This window comes from Amblyraja radiata, chromosome 2 (assembly GCF_010909765.2).
Source record: "Amblyraja radiata isolate CabotCenter1 chromosome 2, sAmbRad1.1.pri, whole genome shotgun sequence".
NCBI lineage: Eukaryota > Metazoa > Chordata > Chondrichthyes > Rajiformes > Rajidae > Amblyraja > Amblyraja radiata.
The window spans coordinates 99,072,991-99,092,345 of NC_045957.1; the positions used below are offsets into that span (position 1 = coordinate 99,072,991).

General features: G+C 47.4%; 1 protein-coding gene and 1 long non-coding RNA gene across 2 annotated transcripts in view; both read left to right on the top strand.

Moving 5' to 3' along the window:
* kcnh8 (potassium voltage-gated channel subfamily H member 8) overlaps positions 1–19,355 on the top strand; it is a 397,801-nt gene that overhangs the window by 301,042 nt on the left and 77,404 nt on the right. The window lies entirely within an intron of this gene.
* Positions 5,690–7,486, top strand: LOC116991965. Its single transcript, XR_004416941.1, has 3 exons — positions 5,690–5,721; positions 6,921–7,023; positions 7,472–7,486. It is a non-coding gene; the product is annotated as an uncharacterized LOC116991965 (long non-coding RNA).

Sequence of the window (19,355 nt, forward strand, 5' to 3'; positions counted from 1 at the left end):
ATGTTCAGTGAAATGAAAAGTGGCAATGCTCGCGGACTTTGTGCAAAAAGACAAACAAACAAACAACCAAACAAACTACATACAGAATCACATATTCTTTTACATATTAAATATTGTGGGTGGAAGGAAAAACGTTCAGTAAAGTTAGTCCCTGGTGAGATAGGAGTTTACAGTCCGAATGGCCTCTGGGAAAAAACTCCTTCTCAACCTCTCCGTTCTCACAGCATGGCAACGGAGGCGTTTGCCTGACCGTAGCAGCTGGAACAGTCCGTTGCAGGGGTGGATGGGGTCTCCCATGATTTTATTGGCTCTGGAGTTGCACCTCCTGATGTATAGTTCCTGCAGGGGGGCGAGTGAAGTTCCCATAGTTCGTTCGGCCGAACGCACTACTCTCTGCAGAGCCTTCTTGTCCTGGGCAGAGCAATTCCCAAACCAGATGGTAATATTTCCGGACAAGATGCTTTCCACCGCCGCTGCGTAGAAGCACTGGAGGATCCTCGGAGACACTCTGAATTTCCTCAATTGCCTGAGGTGGTAAAGGCGCTGCCTTGCCTTACTCACGAGTGCTGTGGCGTGTGATGTCCATGTCATATCCTCAGAGATGTGGACTCCAAGATATTTAAAACAGCTCACCCTATCCACAGTATCCCCATTTATCCTCAATGGTGTGTACCCTAGTTGTTAGTCCAGTAAGGTAACCCATATAGCACCATGAAAACCCCCCACAAAGTGCTGGATTAACTCAGCGGGTCAGTCAGCATTTCAGGAGGACATGGTTAAGTGACGTTTTGGGTCAGGACCGTTCTTTAGACTGATTATGACACCATATTGACTAGTCCGCAATCTAGCCAAGGAGCAGTTCAATTTCCCCTTGGAGATACACATAGTGATAGCACACAGGTCACACTACCAACGCCACATCATGTATATTCTCATAACCTCAATCTGTTAATAGTTTGTATTTTGGGGCCCATCGTTGGAAAAAGAGAGAAATGGAAAACAAATATTAGAGAAGGAAACCAAAAATTGGAAGGTGATCGAGCTATTAGAATAATAGAGTCATAGAGTTACAGTATACAGTGTGGAAACAGGCCCTTCAGCCCAAGTTTCCCATACCAGCAAACATGGCCCTGCTACACTTGTCCCACCTGCCAGCATTTGGTCCATAACCTGTCCTATCCATGTATCTGTCTAACTGTTTCTTAAATGTTGGGATAGTCCCTGCCTCAACTACCTCCTCTGGCAGCTTGTTTCATACATCCACCACCCTTTGTGTGAAAAAGTTACCCTGCAGATTCCTATTAAACCTTTTCCCCTTCACCTTAAACCTTTGTCCTCTGGTCCTCGATTCACCTACTCTGGGCAAGAGACTCTGTGCATCTACCCGATCTAATCCTCTCATAATCTTATACACCTCTAAGATCACCAACATCCTCATCCTCCTGCGCTCCAAGGAATAGAGTCCCAGCCTACTCAGCCTCTGCCTGTAGCGCAGTCCCTCTAGTCCTGGCAACACTCTCGTAAATCTTCGCTGTACCCTTTCCTATGATCCTGTACCATGTCTCTATTGATGTACCTTAGATCTTCTCTTGTCAGAAATGGCCTGCATTTTCTTTCAAGGTAGCTAGATCTAAACCAATGCCTTCAGACTTCCCTGTAGTTTGCGGATATCTTTCATTCACGCTCCATGCACATTGTCTTGATCTCTGCTTCCCCTGAGATCTGGATACAGATGTTTAAGATGTAATCTGATCAGTGCGTAAACATTTTGAACAAGATTTCCATTGATTTACATTCTGCTCCATCAGCTAATCTACTTTGTAAGCTTTGATGTGGTTAAGACCTGAATCCCTTACATCACAATTAACCATCAATAGCTGTTTCCTTGTCAGGTTTTGAATATAAATGCAACTTATTTATTCTTAGGCAGTCATTTACATTTCAAATTCAATTAAATGTAATCTGCCACTCTTCCAATATAAAGGAACATTTTGAATTATCACAAGATTAACCAGTGGAAAATCCTGTGCAGTATTATATCTAAGGGGGTTATATACCAGAAAATTCTAGGATTAGCAGAGACACAAGAAACAGCAGATGCTGGAATCTTAAGCAAAACTACAAAGTGCTGGAGGAACTCAACAGATCAGGCAGCATATGTGGAGGGAATTGAGTTGGCATTTTGGCTCAAGGTTGAATGGCCTCGTACCACTCTTTATTTTCGGTACTGTAGCCAAATGTGTTTTGGAGGTGGTATGAAGCCAGAGACCTCGCATAAACCCATGCTGTCACAGGAGAACACAAAAACTCTACAGAAAAAAAACAGAGGTTAGGATTTTCCCTGGACCCCTGGAGCTATGAGGCAGCAGTACTAATTCACTACCATGCTGCTAGTAATACAGTGGAAAAACTCGGGAAAGCCATTCTGAGCACTAATACTTTGAAAAGATCTAGAATATCCACCTGGAGCTGTCAATGTTGCTTGTGGTCTTCTTCGAGTCCGTTGCAATCTCAGATGTCATTCTGCCAGTATCTGGCGCAGGTCACAGCTGGTCGGGTCGGTTCAGCCAGGTCCTGGGGGCTGCACTGGGGGGCGTCGTCGCACTCCAGTAGGTGGGACATTGGCTGTACTGCTCCACAGCTGCATGTGTCTTCTGCCTGGTAGTTCCATGCTTTCATAAGTGCTTTGCACCTCCCCTGCTCCACTCGTAATCTGTTGAGGGTCTTCCAGGTTGGCCATGGGAGGTCGTGCCCGCTGGCGAGGCATTCAGTCGGAGTGATTCCTCTCTCCATCCAGTCGTGGGCTCGTGTGTTGAGCTGGTTCAATTCATCTTTCCAGATGTTGGTCCTTGCTGTTTCTTTGGTTGTCTGGAGAGGTGGGACTGTCTGCAAGAAACTGGCTCTGGATTTCAGTCGGGGTGGAGGTGCTGTGTGTCCGTGCAGGGGGTGCCTGGTATCGATCTCCTGTGCTCTCCGCTCGTCTTGGGCGATGATGGATCGTCTGATATGGGGGGGGGGGGGCAATACCAGCCAGGGCGTAGAGGCACGGGACTGGCGTTGTCTTTATGCATCCCATGATAATGCGGCAGGTGTCGTTGAGGGCTGTGTCAACCAGTTTGGTGTGGTGGGAGCGGCTCCAGCTTGAGCACGCGTAATCAGCTGTGGAGAAGCACAGGGCTAGGGCAGTTGCACGGATGGTTGGTGGATCAAGTTGCTTGTGGTCATTTGATAAATCAGTTTTTTAACTTGGTTGACAGTATACTAAGGTTCTGTGACAGGCTTCTGCTGCAATTGACTATTGTTTCCTACAAAAGTCAGAAGGAAAGTAATTTAGCGAGGAAAAGATGGGAAAAGTCACATTGCAGAACCTGTGGAGAATTAGGAGAAACTTTATTTCAATTGTCTCAAGCAGTCTTCAGTTTTCATACTAGCATGTAAGAGTGATTCCTCATCATATTTCAAACAATAAAAAGAGAGTTTGACTGGTTATACGTTAAAAACATTTGGTTTGAGTACATTTCCCAATATAATTTCCAGTGTTAGTTATCCTTCTTCCTTCGAAGGGGCAAACTAATAGTGGGGGACCTTAACTGGAAGGGGACCAACATTCTGGCAGGCAGGTTTGCTAGTGCTACACGTGTGGGTTTAAATAGCGGGGAAGGGGGGGGGGAGAGAGTTGACAAATTGGGAGTATAAGGATGGAGTTAAAGTAGAAGAGAGGTAAAGTTACGAAGGACATCTGAATTAATGAGACGGAAAGTTCAAGAAGGGAAAAGAGAGTAAGGTCAGGTGAAATAGGAACCGGTGTGAAAGGGGAGGTGAATACCGAATTAAAAGTGTTATATATGAATGCGTGAAGTATAAGAAATAAAGTGGATGAACTTGAGGCTCAGTTAGAGATTGGTAAATATGATGTTGTGGGAATTACAGAGACATGGCTGCAAGAGAATCGGAGCTGGGAACTAAATATTCAGGGTTATACGTCAGACAGACTGGTGGGCAGAGGAGGTGGGGTGGGGTGGCTCGGTTGGTAAGGAATGAAAAGGTGCTGGAGTCGATTATCAAAGATGTAATAGCGGCGCCTTTGGATAGCAGTAACAGGATCGGTCCAAGTCAGCATGGATTTACGAAGAGGAAATCATGCTTGACAAATCTTCTGGAATTTTTTGAGACTGTAACAAGTAAAATGGACAAAGGAGAGTCAGTGGATGTTGTGTACCTGGACTTTCTGAAAGCCTTTGATATTAGTGGGCCAAAATTAGAGCACATGGGGTAGGGTATTGACATGGATAGAAAATTGGTTGGCAGACAGGAAAAAAAGTGTAGGGATTAACAGGTCCCTTTCAGAATGGCAGGCAGTGACTGGTGGGGTACTGCAAGGCTTGATGCTGGGACTGTAGCTATTTACAATATACATTAATGATTTAGATGAAGGAATTAAAAGTAACATTAGCAAATTTGCAGATGACACAAAGCTAGGTGTCAGTGTGAACTGGGAAGAGGATGCTATGAAGGTGCAGAGTGACTTGGACAGGTTGGGTGAGTGGGCAGAAACATGGCACATGCAGTATAATGTGGATAAATGTGAGATTATCCACTTTGGAGGCAAGAACGGGTAGTCAGATTATTATCTAAATTATGTCAGGTTAGGAAAAGGGGAATTGCAACGAGACCTGGGTGTCGTACTGGATCAGTCGCTGAAAGTAAGCATACAGGTTCAAAAGGCAGTGAAGAAAGCTAATGGCATGTTGGTCTTCATAGTGAGAGGATTTGAGTATAGGAGCAAAGAGGTCCTTCTGCAGTTGTACAGGGCCATAGTGAGACCACACCTGGAGTTTTGGTCTCCTAATTTGAGGAAAGACATTCTTGCTATTGGGGGACTGCAGCGTAGGTTCACAAGGTTAATTCCCGGGATGGTGGGACTGTCACATGATGAAAGAATGGAACGACTTGGCTTGTATTCACTGGAATTTAGAAGGATGAGAGGGTATCTTATCGAAACATATAAAATTATTAAGGGATTGGACACGCTAGATGCAGGAAACATGTTCCCGATGTTGGGGGAGACCAGAACCAGGGGCCACAGTTTAAGAATAAGGGGTAGGCCATTTAGAACTGAGATGAGGAAAAACTTTTTCACACAGAGAGTTGCGAATTTGATGAATTCTCTGGCTCAGAAGACAGTAGAGGCCGATTCACTAGATTCATTCAAAAGAGAGTTAGATAGAGCTCTTAGGACTAACAGAGTCAAGGGGTATGGGGAGAAGGCAGGAACGGGGTACTGATTGTGGATGATTAGCCATGATCACAGTGAATGGCGGTGCTGGCTCGAAGGGCCAAATGGCCTACTCCTGCACCTATTGTCTATGTATCTATGTCTCTCCTTAACTAAAACTCTCATCTGTCCTCTTCCGGTTTGCGTTGTTTTTAAATTTGCGCGAAAATGGCACCTGATAGCGCTACAATTTTTCGCCACCTTACTCACGTTCTCCTGTGCTCCAAGCGCATCAAGTTTGAGTGAGTCCAGAAGCCGTGAGCGAGTCCAGAAGCCGTTAGTGAGTCCAGAAGCCATGCGTGAGTTCAGAAGCCGCGAATGAGTCCATAAGCCGTAAGTGAGTCCACAAGCCGTGAGTGAGTGAGTGGTGAGTCCAGAAGCCGTGAGTCAGTGAGTAGTGGGCCCAGGAGCTGTGAGTCGGTGAGTAGTGAGTCCACAAGCTGTGAGTCAGTGAGTAGTGAGCCTAGAAGCCGTGCGTCAGTGAGTAATGAGTCCAGAATCCATGAGTAAGTAAGTTTATAGGCCAAGTATTCACATACAAGGAATTTGCCTTGGTGCTCCGCCCACAAGTAACAACATGACATACAGTGACAGTTACGAATGACTCAGAAAACACTAAACATTAATAATAATAAAACATTAATGATAAAACACCATTGATCAAGCATGTGAACCAACAACATACCAGATCAAAGGGACGCTACAGATTTTTGGCTGTTGAGTAGAGCAACTACTCGTGGATAAAAACTGTTTTTATGTCTGGCCTTGCAACTTTGACAGTCCGGAGTCGCCTTCCAGAGGGAAGTGATTCAAAGAGTTTGTGGCCAGAGTGAGAGGGGTCAGAGATGAACTTGCCCACTCGCTTCCTGGCCCTTGCAGTGTGCAGTTCATCAATGGAGGGAAGGTTGCAACCAATAACCTTCTCAGCTGATCGTACGATTCGCTGCGGTCTCCAGGTGTCGTGCTTGGTGGCTGAGCCAAACCAGACCATGATGGAGAAGTTGAGAACAGACTCTACGATGGCCGTGTAGAATTGGACCATCATTGCCTGTGGCAGATTGTGCTTCCTCAGCTGCCGCAGGAAGTACATCCTCTGTTGTGCCTTTTTGACTGGTGTGGATGGTAGCCCCCCACCTAAGGTCCTTGTAGATGATGGTTCCCAGGAACTTAAAAGACTCCACAGATGTGACTGTGGTGTTGTTGATGGTGAGTGGGGTGAGGGGAGGGGGAGCTCTCCTAAAGTCTACAATCAATTCCCCTGTTTTAAGAGCATTGAGCTCTAGGTTGTTGCGATGGCACCAGGATGCCAGCTGTGACACTTCCTGTCTGTAGGCAGATTCCTCCCCATCCTGGATCAGTCCAATCAGGGTTGTGTCGTCCGCAACTTGAGAAACTTGACAGAGATGTCTGTGGAGGTGCAGCCGTTGGTGTAGAGAGAGTAGAGGAGAGGGCCAAGTACGCAGCCTTGCAGTGCTTCTATGCTGAGCGTTTGTGGGTCTGAGATGTGCTTTCCCAGCCTCACATGCTGCTTCCTGTCTGTGAGGAAGCTGATGATCCACCAACAGAGGGATTCAGGCCCATTCAACTCCGAAAGTTTGGAGTGTAGTAGCTCTGGCACAACGGTGTTGAATGCAGAGTCAGTGAGTAGTGAGTCAAGAAGCCATGAGTCACTGAGTAGTGAACCCAGAAGCCGTGAGTAGTGAGCCCAGAAGCCGTGAGTCAGTGAGTAGTGAGTCCAGAAGCCATGAGTCAGTGAGTAGAGGAGAGGACAGAGTACGCAGCCTTGCGGTACTCCTAAGCTGAGCGTTTGCGGGTCCGAGATGAGCATTCCCAGCCTCGCATGCTGCTTCCTGTCTGTCAAGAAGCTGGTGATCCGCCGACAGAGGGGTTCAGGCACAGTCAACTCCGAATGTTTGGAGTGTAATAGCTCTGGCACAATGGTGTTGAATGCAGAGTCAGTGAGTAGTGAGTCCAGAAGTTTCGTGTCAGTGAGTAGTGAGTACAGAAGCCGTGAGTCAGCGAGTAGTGAGCACAGTAGCCATGAGTCAGGAGTAGAGCCCAGAAGCCGTGTCCAAAAGCCATGAGTCAGCGAGTAGTGAGTCCAGAACCCGTGGGTCAGCGAATAGAGCCCAGAAGCCATGAGTCAGCGAGTGGTGAGCCCAGAAGCCGAGAACCCAGGAGCAGTGAGTCAGTGAGTAGTGAGCCCAGATGAGTGCATGGGGAAATGGCAAGGGACAGAGTGGGGGGAGTGGGGGTGAGGGGGGGGGGGGGGGTGAGGGGGGGTGAGGGAACCCATCAGCTGTGCCTGTGCAGTTGGAGGCTATGGGTGAGTGGTGGAATATTGCGTTGGGAGACCAGGCCTCCCGTATGAGGATGGGACCCAATGGGCATCATATCTGAGGAAGGATGTACTGGCTCTGGAGAGGGTACAGAGGAGGTTTAAAAAAAATGATCTCTGGAATGAGTCAAGTCAAGTTTATTTGTCACATACACATACGAGATGTGCAGTGAAATGAAAGTGGCAATGCTCGCGGACTTTTGTGCAAAAAGACAAACAACCAAACAAACTATAAACACAATCATAACACACATATACCTTTACATAATAAATAATGGAAGGAAAAACGTTCAGTAGAGTTAGTCCCTGGTGAGATAAGCGTTTGCTGTCCGAATGGCCTCTGGGAAGAAACTCCTTCTCAACCTCTCTGTTCTCACCGCATGGCAACGGAGGCGTTTGCCTGACCGTAGCAGCTGGAACAGTCCGTTGCAGGGGTGGAAGGGATCTCTCATGATATTGTTGGCTCTGGAGTTGCACCTCCTGATGTATAGTTCCTGCAGGAGGGCAAGTGAAGTTCCCATAGCACACGACTTGAGTACTCGCCCCGAGATGCCATTGGGGCCAGCAGCTTTTCTCGTGTTCACCCGTGTCAGAGCCCTCCTCACGTCATGCTCGGACAGCGAGAATGTGTGCACATTCCTCCCTTCAGCTTCGGTAGCCAGCCCGCTGGTGGTATTGTCGATAGTCGGCAGACCTGGGGTGGTGTTGCCCCTCTCGAAACGAGCGTAAAAGGAGTTCAGGTCATCAGCTAGGGAGGTGCCGGCACTTGCGGGTGAGGGAGGGGTGCTTCGGTAGTTGGTTACAATCCATAGCCCCTGCCACAGGACTCTGGTGTCCTGCTGCTCCATCTGTAACTCCATCTTGTCTCTGTACCTCTTCTTTGCGTCCTTCACCGCCCTTCGCAGTCGGTAGGACTCTGCCTTGTAGACGTCCATGTTTCCTGATGCCAGGCCCGAGTTGTAGGCAGCGGTGCGAGCATTCAGGGCCACGCGAACGGACCTGTCTACCCAGGGTTTTTGGTTCGGAAAGGTGCTTACCCTTACCGTGGGGACGATGTTGTCGGTTACTGTTGCGATGAAGTCCGTGACTGCTTCCGCGAACTCACTGATGTCACTGGAACTTGCTTGGAACATATTCCAGTTGACATCACTCAGTGCATGTTGCAACATGGCCTCTGACTGGTCGGACCACCGCTTTACGTCCCTCGTCTCTACCGCTTCCCGAACTATCCTCTGTTTATACTCCGGCAACAGCAAAATGGCAGCGTGGTCAGATTTTCCTAGGGGAGGGAGTGAAACGGCCTTGTAGCCTTTCCTGAACGGTGTGTAGCAGTGGTCCAAAGTTCTCTCCCCCCTGGTGGCACACGTAGAAGTTGGTAGAAGTTCGGCATGACCTTCTTGAGATTTGATTTATTAAAATCTCCAGCCACCACCATAGCCGCATCCGGGTACTTGTTTTGGTGTCGACACAGCACATCGTGTAGGGCCGATAGTGTCACGTCGGTGTCCGCATGCGGTGGAATGTAGACGGCTGTGACGATCACTGAGCCGAACTCCCGGGGAAGGTAGAATGGGCGGCATGAGATCATCAGGTGCTCCCGGTCCGGCGAGCAGGAACGGGAAAGCATCTTGATATTTCCAGGGTTGCACCAGTTGTTATTGGTCATGAAGCAGACTCCTCCACCCTTGGATTTCCCAGATGCTTCTGTTCTGTCAGCACGGTGGACAGTGAAGGACTCGGTTGGGCAGATTACCTGATCCGGAATCAGCGAGGTCAGCCATGTTTCAGTCAGGCAGAGGATGTTGCAGTCCCTTATGTCCCGCTGGAATCTGACCCTCGCCCTGAGGTCATCCAGCTTGTTTTCCAGGGACTGGACATTCGCCAGAAGAATGCTGGGCAGTGGTGGACGAAAGGCTTGGGCTTTCAGCCTATTCCGAATCCCCCCCCGCTTACCCCGATGTTTTCTCCGGATTTTTCTTGCAGCCGAGCTCCCATTGTTGTTGCAGCAGCTTCTGCTGATCTCTGCTGGCCCCGCTGGATCAGTAAGTACAGAGTTTAAAAAGTCTCCGTTTGCCCTAGAGTTTAGATTTAAGAGGGTTTCCCTGTCATACTTTGTTAGTACAGGTGCACAACCTTTTATCCGAAGATCCAAATAACGAAAACCTCCGAATAGCGGCCATTTTTTCGGTCCTTGAAGAAAGGTCCTTGAAAACGTTCACAGAGGGCGGCCCGCAGAGGTGACAGCGGAACCTTCGGTCGGTCCTCGAAGAAAGGGGAACTAAATCCCCATTCATAAAAGAGAAGGTTAGGGTATATTGCGCGGGAGGGTTAATACTTGACAATATGCTGCTGCCTGCCCGCTGAGTTAAAAAGTTCCCACGGTAGACTCACGATACACAGTGTATCGTGAGTCTTGCGTGGGAACTTTTTAACTCAGCGGGGCAGGCAGCAGCAGATTGTCGCTCGCTTCAATTTCACCCCACCTACACCCCTCTGCTTCCCGGCCATGTGTGTGACCCCTTCCCTCCCCTCTCCAGCTCCCCGCCCATTGCACCGGCGCGGGGGCTTTGCACTGTCTTCACGTCGGCGACGCTAGCAGGAACGTGCCAGTCACCGGAGACGTCAGGACCAACGGGACACCGACCCCCAGGCCCACCGCAAGCACGGAGATCCCAGAGGCCAACAGCAGCCCAGCCCAGCCCCGTTCCAACTCCAGAGAAACCTGGGTTGCGGATGACGGGGCGCAGCTCGGGGCGTCGTAGGGGCCCATCGGGGAGCGGGTTCCTGTTGGTCCTGACGTCTCCTGCCACCTGCCATCCTCCGGGAACTGTGCAGCCCTTGCAGGAGAGTGGGGTTGTTTGCAGTTGCAGAGGGAGGGGGCAAGGGCGGTACAGTTCCCAGTCTCAGCTCCAGTCCAGGGGGTGGCCGGAGACGTCAGGACCAACGGGACACCGACCCCCAGGCCCACTGCAAGCACGGAGATCCCAGAGACCCACAGCCAGCAGCAACTCCAGCCCAGCCCCGCTCCAACTCCAGAGGAACACGTAGGGGCAGAAGCTGATGGTGTGCAAGGTACGTCTTGTTCTTGGGGTGGCGGATGAGGGGGCGCAGCTCGGGCTGTGGGCAAACTGCCACTTGTCGCCGTAGCGGCCCATCGGGGAGCGGATTCCTCTGGAGTTGGAGGGGGAGGGGGGTATTGTGCTGTTTGATCGCCCCCTGCTATCCCAGGGACAGGGAGACACAGCGGCTTTTTAGACTGGTGGGCAATCACTTCCAAAGTTCGGCCCACACAGTCAGTACATCTCTCCTGCACTGCATTTCATACAAACATTTATTCTGCAAGAAAAAACTACATTGAAGACTCAAACTCGCGACCGAGTTTACTGCTGGGATCAAGGCGCAAACTCGCGACCTTGCGGATATGAGCCGAGCACTCTACCACTGAGCCAGCCATTAAAATCCACGCTAAAAAATTTCCATTCCGAAGACCGACAAATTCTGAATTACGAAAAGTGTCTGGTCCCAAGGCTTTCGGATAAAAGGTTGTGCACCTGTACTAGGGAGTTAGAACTTAGAAATGTTAAAAAGGAACATAAAAGTTAAAAACACACACATGAGTAGGTTAACATATGATGAGCATTTGACGGCACTGGGCCTGTACTCGCTGGAGTTTAGAAGGGTAAGGGGGGACTTCATTGAAACGTACCAAATAGTGGAAGGCTTGGATAGAGTGGATATGGGGAGGATGTTTCTATTAGTGGGAGAGTCTAGGACTGGAGTTCATAGCCTCAGAATTAAATGACGTTCCTTTAGGAGAAATTTATTTAGTCAGAGGGTGGTGAATCTGTGGAATTCTTTGCCACAGAGGCTGTGAAGTCAATGGAAATATTTAAGGCAGAGATATATAGATTCTTGATTAGTACAGGTGTCAGGGGTTATGGGGAGAAGACAGGAGAAAGGGGTTAGGAGGGAGAGATTCATCAGCCATGATTGAATGGTGCAGACTTGATGGACCAAATGACCCATCAAATGACTCACTTATCACTTATGACCTTATGACCTTATGGATGCTTTCCATGTCAACGTTTTAACAGGAAGATTCCACATCAACATTTGGCCATCCAAGCACACATGCCTGGCCCTAAACATTTAGTGATGCTGTTGATTCTTCTGTGCACAAACGTTGCCTTTTGTTGTTGAAATTCTACTACTAAAACACTTTTTGGAATCAATTTAAATACAGTAAATATACAAGGGCGCATATACATGTTGGCGCAGCGGTAGAGTTGCTGCCTTACAGCGAATGCAGCACCGGAAACCCGGGTTCGATTCTGACTACGGGTGTTATCTGTATGGAGTTTGTACGTTCTCCCCGTGACCTACATTGGTTTCCTCCAAGATCTTCAGTCTCCTCCCACTCTCTAAAGACGTACAGGATTGTAGGTTAATTGGCTTGGTAATTGTAAAGATTGTCCCTAGTGGGTGTAGGATACTGTTAATCGCTGGTCGGCGTGAACCCGATGGGCCGAAGGGCCTGTTTCTGCACTGTATCTCTAAACTAAATTAAACTAAGTGGTTCTGCTGTAATACTGTCCCACAATAAAAATTGGATATAACGAGATTGATGAATTAGGGATCAGTATTTGTGCTACGGATGCCTAACTGGTTATAGTGTAGATCAGAGTGATGGCAAGAGCAAAGTATGGAGGAGAGAAGGAACTGCCCAAGGTCTAAAGCATACCACCTCTTCTTAGAAACACGGTGGTAGGGGTGTTATGGCCTGGGCATGTATGGTTGCTGAAGGTACTGGCTCACTTATCTTCATTGATGATACAACTGCTGATGGTGGTACCATAATGAATTCTGAAGTGTATAGACACATCCTATCTGCTCAATTTCAAACATGTCTCAAAACTCATTGCCCGACGGTTCATTCTACAACAAGCCAATGATCCCAAACACACTGTTAAAGCAACACAGCAGTTTTTCAAAGCTAAAAAATGGTAAATCCTTAAGTGATCAAGTCAATCATACGATCTGTACCCAATTGAGCATGCCTTTTATATGCTGAAGAAAAAACTGAAGGGGACTAGCCCCCAAAATAAGCATAAACTAAAGATGACTGCAATACAGACCTGGCAGAGCATCACCAGAGAAGACATCCAGCAACTGGTGATGTCCATGAATCACAGACTTCAAGCAGTCATTGCATGCAAAGGATGTGCAACAAAATACTAAACATGTTTAAGAAGGAACTGCAAATGCTGGAAAATCGAAGGTAGACAAAAATGCTGGAGAAACTCAGCGGGTGAGGCAGCATCTATAGAGCGAAGGAAATAGGCGACGTTTCGGGTCGAGACCCTTCTTCAGACTGTGAGGGTGGGGAGGGGGTGGGGCGGGAAGAAGAAAGGAAGAGGCGGGGACAGTGGGCTGAGGGAGAGCTGGAAAGGGGAGGAGAAAGCAGAGATTACCTGAAATTGGAGAAGTCAATATTCATACCAATGGGGTGTAAACTGCCCAAGCAAAATATGAGGTGCTGCTCATCCAATTTACGGTGGGCCACACTCTGGCCATGGAGGAGACCCAGGACAGAAACGTCGGATTCGGAATGGGAGGGGGAGTTGAAGAGCTGAGCTACCGGGCGATCAGGTTGGTTATTGCGGACCGAGCGGAGGTGTTCGGCGAAGCGATCGCCAAGCCTACACCTGGTCTCACTGATGTAGAGGAGCTGACCCCTAGAGCAGCGGATGCAATAGATGAGGTTGGGGGAGGTGCAAGTGAACCTCTGCCGCACCTGGAAAGACTGCTTGGGTCCTTGAATGGAGTCAAGGCAGGAGGTAAAGCGACAAGTGTAGCATTTCCTGCAGTTGCAAGGGAAAGTGCCAGGCGAGGGGGTGATTTGGGTGGGAAAAGACGAATTGACCAGGGAGTTACGGAGGGAGCGGTCTCTGCGGAAAGCAGACAGGGGAGGAGATGGGAAGATGTGGCCAGTGGTGGGATCCCGTTGGAGGTGGCGAAAATGTCGGAGGACATTTTTTGTATGTGACGGCTGGTAGGGTGGAAGGTGTGGACAAGGGGGACTCTGCCTTTGTTACGAGTGAGGGGATGGGGAGTGAGAGCAGAGTTACGGGGTATAGAAGAGACCCTGGTGAGAGTCTCGTCTATAGTCGAAGAGGGGAACCCCCGTTCCCTGAAGAATGAGGACTTCTCTGATGCCCTGGTTTAGAACACCTCATCCTGGGTGCAGATGCGGCGTAGACGGAGGAATTGGGAGTAGGGGATGGAGTCCTTACATGAAGCAGGGTAGTCCAGATAGCCATGATTACTTTAATTTTCATGATATTGCTGTGTCCCAAACATTATGGTGCCCTGAAATGGGGGGCTACGTATAAACACTGCTGTAATCTCTACATGGTGAAACCAAAATGCATAAAATGGCCTTTATTAAAATCTGACAATGTGCACTTTAACCACATGTGATTTTTTTTTCTATTACAAATCTCAAATTGTGGAGTACAGAGGCAAATAAATAAATGATGGGTCTTTGTCCCAAACATTATGGAGGGCACTGTAACAAGATTTCAATCAGAAACTAGAGAACCATTTAAAATTTTACTTTGGAAATTGGCAAGGAAAAATAAAGCTTTCTTTGAAAAATTGTACAAACTTGGAAAACAGCTAAATATTAGAACCAAACCTGCAACTATCCATAAGCTGAAAATGTCAGTGTTTTACAAAGATAAAGTGAGAAATCTGGTTATTTTCAGTTAATGGATAAACATAGCTTCAGCAATCTCATGGACATTTTAGTTAACTGTACTCTGGAAAAACAATTAACATTTAGCTGACCGTAGAATGTAGCAGCAACTAGATTTTTATTGCTTTGGTTTTAATGGTGGGTTGTTGATAGTATGGATCAAGGCTTGAAACCATCACTCCTCGCAGTGCACTCTTTCAAATCATCCACCAAGCCACATTCCCACCTACCTTTCCCCTTCCCCCATTCCCTTCCCCTACATCCCTTCCTCTGGCCTCACATTTCATGCCTCTTCTCTCCTTATTTCACAGTCAACAGCCCCTTTTCCATTTTTGGCCTTTTTCCACCATCTGCCAATCAAACAATCTGCCAATCTGCCAATTGAACATAGAAACATAGAAATTAGGTGCAGGAGTAGGCCATTCGGCCCTTCGAGCCTACACCGCCATTCAATATGATCATGGCTGATCATCCAACTCAGTATCCCGTACCTGCCTTCTCTCCATACCCTCTGATCCCCTTAGCCACAAGGGCCACATCTAACTCCCTCTTAAATATAGCCAATGAACTGGCCTCGACTACCCTCTGTGGCAGGGAGTTCCAGAGATTCACCACTCTCTGTGTGAAAAAAGTTCTTCTCTTCTCGGTTTTAAAGGATTTCCCCCATATCCTTAAGCTGTGACCCCTTGTCCTGGACTTCCCCAACATCGGGAGCAATCTTCCTGCATCTAGCCTGTCCAACCCCTTAAGAATTTTGTAAGTTTATATAAGATCCCCTCTCAATCTCCTAAATTCTAGAGAGTATAAACCAAGTCTATCCAGTCTTTCTTCATAAGACAGTCCTGACATCCCAGGAATCAGTCTGGTGAATCTTCTCTGCACTCCCTCTATGGCAATAATGTCCTTCCTCAGATTTGGAGACCAAAACTGTACGCAATACTCCAGGTGTGGTCTCACCAAGACCCTGTACAACTACAGTAGAACCTCCCTGCTCCTATACTCAAATCCTTTTGCTATGAAAGCTAACATACCATTCGCTTTCTTCACTGCCTGCTGCACCTGCATGCCCACTTTCAATGACTGGTGTACCATGACACCCAGGTCTCGCTGCATCTCCCCTTTTCCTAGTCGGCCACCATTTAGATAATAGTCCGTTTTCCTGTTTTTGCCACCAAAATGGATAACCTCACATTTATCCACATTATACTGCATCTGCCAAACATTTGCCCACTCACCCAGCCTATCCAAGTCACCTTGCAGTCTCCTAGCATCCTCCTCACAGCTAACACTGCCCCCCAGCTTAGTGTCATCCGCAAACTTGGAGATATTGCCTTCAATTCCCTCATCCAGATCATTAATATATATTGTAAATAGCTGGGGTCCCAGCACTGAGCCTTGCGATACCCCACTAGTCACTGCCTGCCATTGTGAAAAGGATCCGTTTACTCCTACTCTTTGCTTCCTGTTTGCCAGCCAGTTCTCTATCCACATCAATACTGAACCCCCAATGCCGTGTGCTTTAAGTTTGTAAACTAATCTCTTATGTGGGACCTTGTCGAAAGCCTTCTGGAAGTCCAGATACACCACATCCACTGGTTCTCCCCTATCCACGCTACTAGTTACATCCTCGAAGAATTCTATAAGATTCGTCAGACATAATTTACCTTTTGTAAATCCATGCTGACTTTGTCCAATGATTTCACCACTTTCCAAATGTGCTGCTATCCCATCTTTAATAACTGATTCTAGCAGTTTCCCCACTACCGATGTTAGACTAACTGGTCTGTAATTCTCCGTTTTCTCTCTCCCTCCCTTCTTAAAAAGTGGGGTTACGTTTGCTACCCGCCAATCCTCAGGAACTACTCCAGAATCTAAAGAGTTTTGAAAGATTATTACTAATGCATCCACTATTTCTGGAGCTACTTCCTTAAGTACTCTGGGATGCAGCCTATCTGGCCCTGGGGATTTATCAGCCTTTAATCCATTTAATTTACCCAACACCACTTCCCGGCTAACCTGGATTTCACTCAATTCCTCCAACTCCTTTGACCCGCGGTCCCCTGCTATTTCCGGCAGATTATTTATGTCTTCCTTAGTGAAGACGGAACCAAAGTAGTTATTCAATTGGTCCGCCATATCCTTGTTCCCCATGATCAACTCACCTGTTTCTGACTGCAAGGGACCTACATTTGTTTTAACTAATCTCTTTCTTTTCACATATCTATAAAAACTTTTGCAGTCAGTTTTTATGTTCCCTGCCAGTTTTCTTTCATAATCTATTTTTCCTTTCCTAATTAAGCCCTTTGTCCTCCTCTGCTGGTCTCTGAATTTCTCCCAGTATGCTGCTTTTTCTGGCTAATTTGTACGCATCATCCTTCGCTTTGATACTATCCCTGATTTCCCTTGTTATCCACGGATGCACTACCTTCCCTGATTTATTCTTTTGCCAAACTGGGATGAACAATTTTTGTAGTTCATCCATGCAGTCTTTAAATGTCTTCCATTGCATATCCACCGTCAACCCTTTTAGAATTAATTGCCAGTCAATCTTGGCCAATTCACGTCTCATACCCTCAAAGTTACCTTTCTTTAAGTTCAGAACCATTGTTTCTGAATTAACAATGTCACTCTCCATCCTAATGAAGAACTCAACCATATTATGGTCACTCTTGCCCAAGGGGGCACGTACAACAAGACTGCTAACTAACCCTTCCTCATTACTCAATACCCAATCTAAAATAGCCTGCTCTCTCGTTGGTTCCTCTACATGTTGATTTAGATAACTATCCCGCATACATTCCAAGAAATCCTCTTCCTCAGCACCCCTGCCAATTTGATTCACCCAATCTATATGTAGATTGAAGTCACCCATTATAACGGTTTTGCCTTTGTCGCACGCATTTCTAATTTCCTGTTTGATACCATCTCCAACTTCACTACTACTGTTAGGTGGCCTGTACACAACACCCACCAGCGTTTTCTGCCCCTTAGTGTTTCGCAGCTCTACCCATACCGATTCCACATCCTGCAAACTAATGTCCTTCCTTTCCATTGCGTTAATCTCCTCTCTAATCAGCAACGCTACCCCACCTCCTTTTCCTTTCTCTCTATCCCTCCTGAATATTGAATATCCCTGGATGTTCAGCTCCCAGCCTTGGTCACCCTGGAGCCATGTCTCCGTGATCCCAACTATATCATAGTCATTAATAGCTATCTGCACATTCAACTCATCCACCTTATTACGAATGCTCCTTGCATTGAGACACAAAGCCTTCAGGCTTGTTTTTACAACACTCTTACCCCTTATACAATTTTGTTGAAAAGTGGCCCTTTTTGATTTTTGCCCTGGATTTTCCGGCCTGCCACTTTTACTTTTCACCTTGCTACCTATTGCTTCTACCCTCATTTTACACCCCTCTGTCGCTACGCTCATACATTTAAGAAACCCTTTCCCTTTAACTCCATCCTCCACTAGCCCATTCGACACCCCACCCCCCTTATTCAGTTTAAAACCACCCGTGTAGCAGTGGCAAACCTGCCTGCCAGAATGCTGGTCCCACACCTGTTAAGATGCAATCCGTCCCTTTTGTACAGTTCCCCCTTACCCCAAAACAGATCCCAGTGATCTAAGAATCTAAATCCCTGCCCCGTGCACCAGTTCCTCAGCCACACGTTCAGGTCCCGTATCTCCCTGTTCCTGCTCTCGCCAGCACGAGGAACTGGAAGCAAACCGGAGATAACAACCCTGGAGGTCCTGCTTTTCAGCATTTTTCCGAGCTCTCTAAAGTCACGCTGCAGAATATTCATCCCCTTCTTTCCGACATCGTTTGTGCCGACATGCACTACCACTTCCGGATGTTCACCTTCGCCCTTGAGGATCTTACAGAACAGGTACTTCGGATCTGTCTTCACTAAGGAAAACACAAACAATCTCCCAGATGTACTGGAGGACGGAGGATTTAAGGGGGTAGAGGAATTGAAAGGTATTTTCTTTAGGCGAGAAATAGTATTGGGTAAGCTAATGGGATTGAAGGATGATAAATCCCCTGGGCCCGATGGTCTGCATCCCAGGGTCCTTAGGGAGGTGGCTCTAGAAATAGTGGATGCATTGGTGATCATTTTCCAATGTTCAATAGATTCAGGATCAGTTCCTGTGGATTGGAGGATAGCTAATGTTATCCCACTTTTCAAGAAAGGAGCGAGAGAGAAAATGGGGAATTACAGACCAGTAAGCCTGACTTCGGTGGTGGGAAAGATGCTGGAGTCAATTATGGTAATAATGGGGCATTTGGATAGCAGTAAAAGGATTAGTCCAAGTCAACATGGATTTATGAAAGAGAAATCATGCTTGACTAATCTTCTGGAATTTTTTTGAGGATGTGACAAGTAAAATGGATGAAGGGGTGCCAGTGGATGTAGTGTATCTAGACTTTCAGAAAGCCTTTGATAAGGTCCCGCACGGGAGACTGGTGACTAAAATTAGAGCACATGGTATCAGGGGTAGGGTGTTGACATGGATAGAAAATTGGTTGGCAGACAGGAAGCAAAGAGTAGGAGTGAACGGGTCCTTTTCAGAATGGCAGGCAATGGCGAGTGGGCAGATGCAGTATAATATAGATAAATGTGAGGTTATCCACTTTGGCAGCAAAAACAAGGGGGAAAATTATTATCTCAATGGGGTTAGGTTAGGTAAGGGGGAGGTGCAGCGAGACTTTGGCGTCCTTGTACACCGGTCACTGAAAGTTTGCGTGCAGGTACAGCAGGCAGTGAAGAAAGCTAACGGAATGTTGGTCTTCATACAAGATAGAGCTCTAGGGCTAGTGGTATAAAGGGATATGGGGAGAAGGCAGGCACGGGTTATTAATTGGGGATGATCAGCCATGATCACAATGAATGGCAATGCTTGCTCGAAGGGCCAAATGGCCTCCTCCTGCACCTATTTTCTATTTCCATGTTTCTATGTTTCTAACCTCCTTAACCTGTAT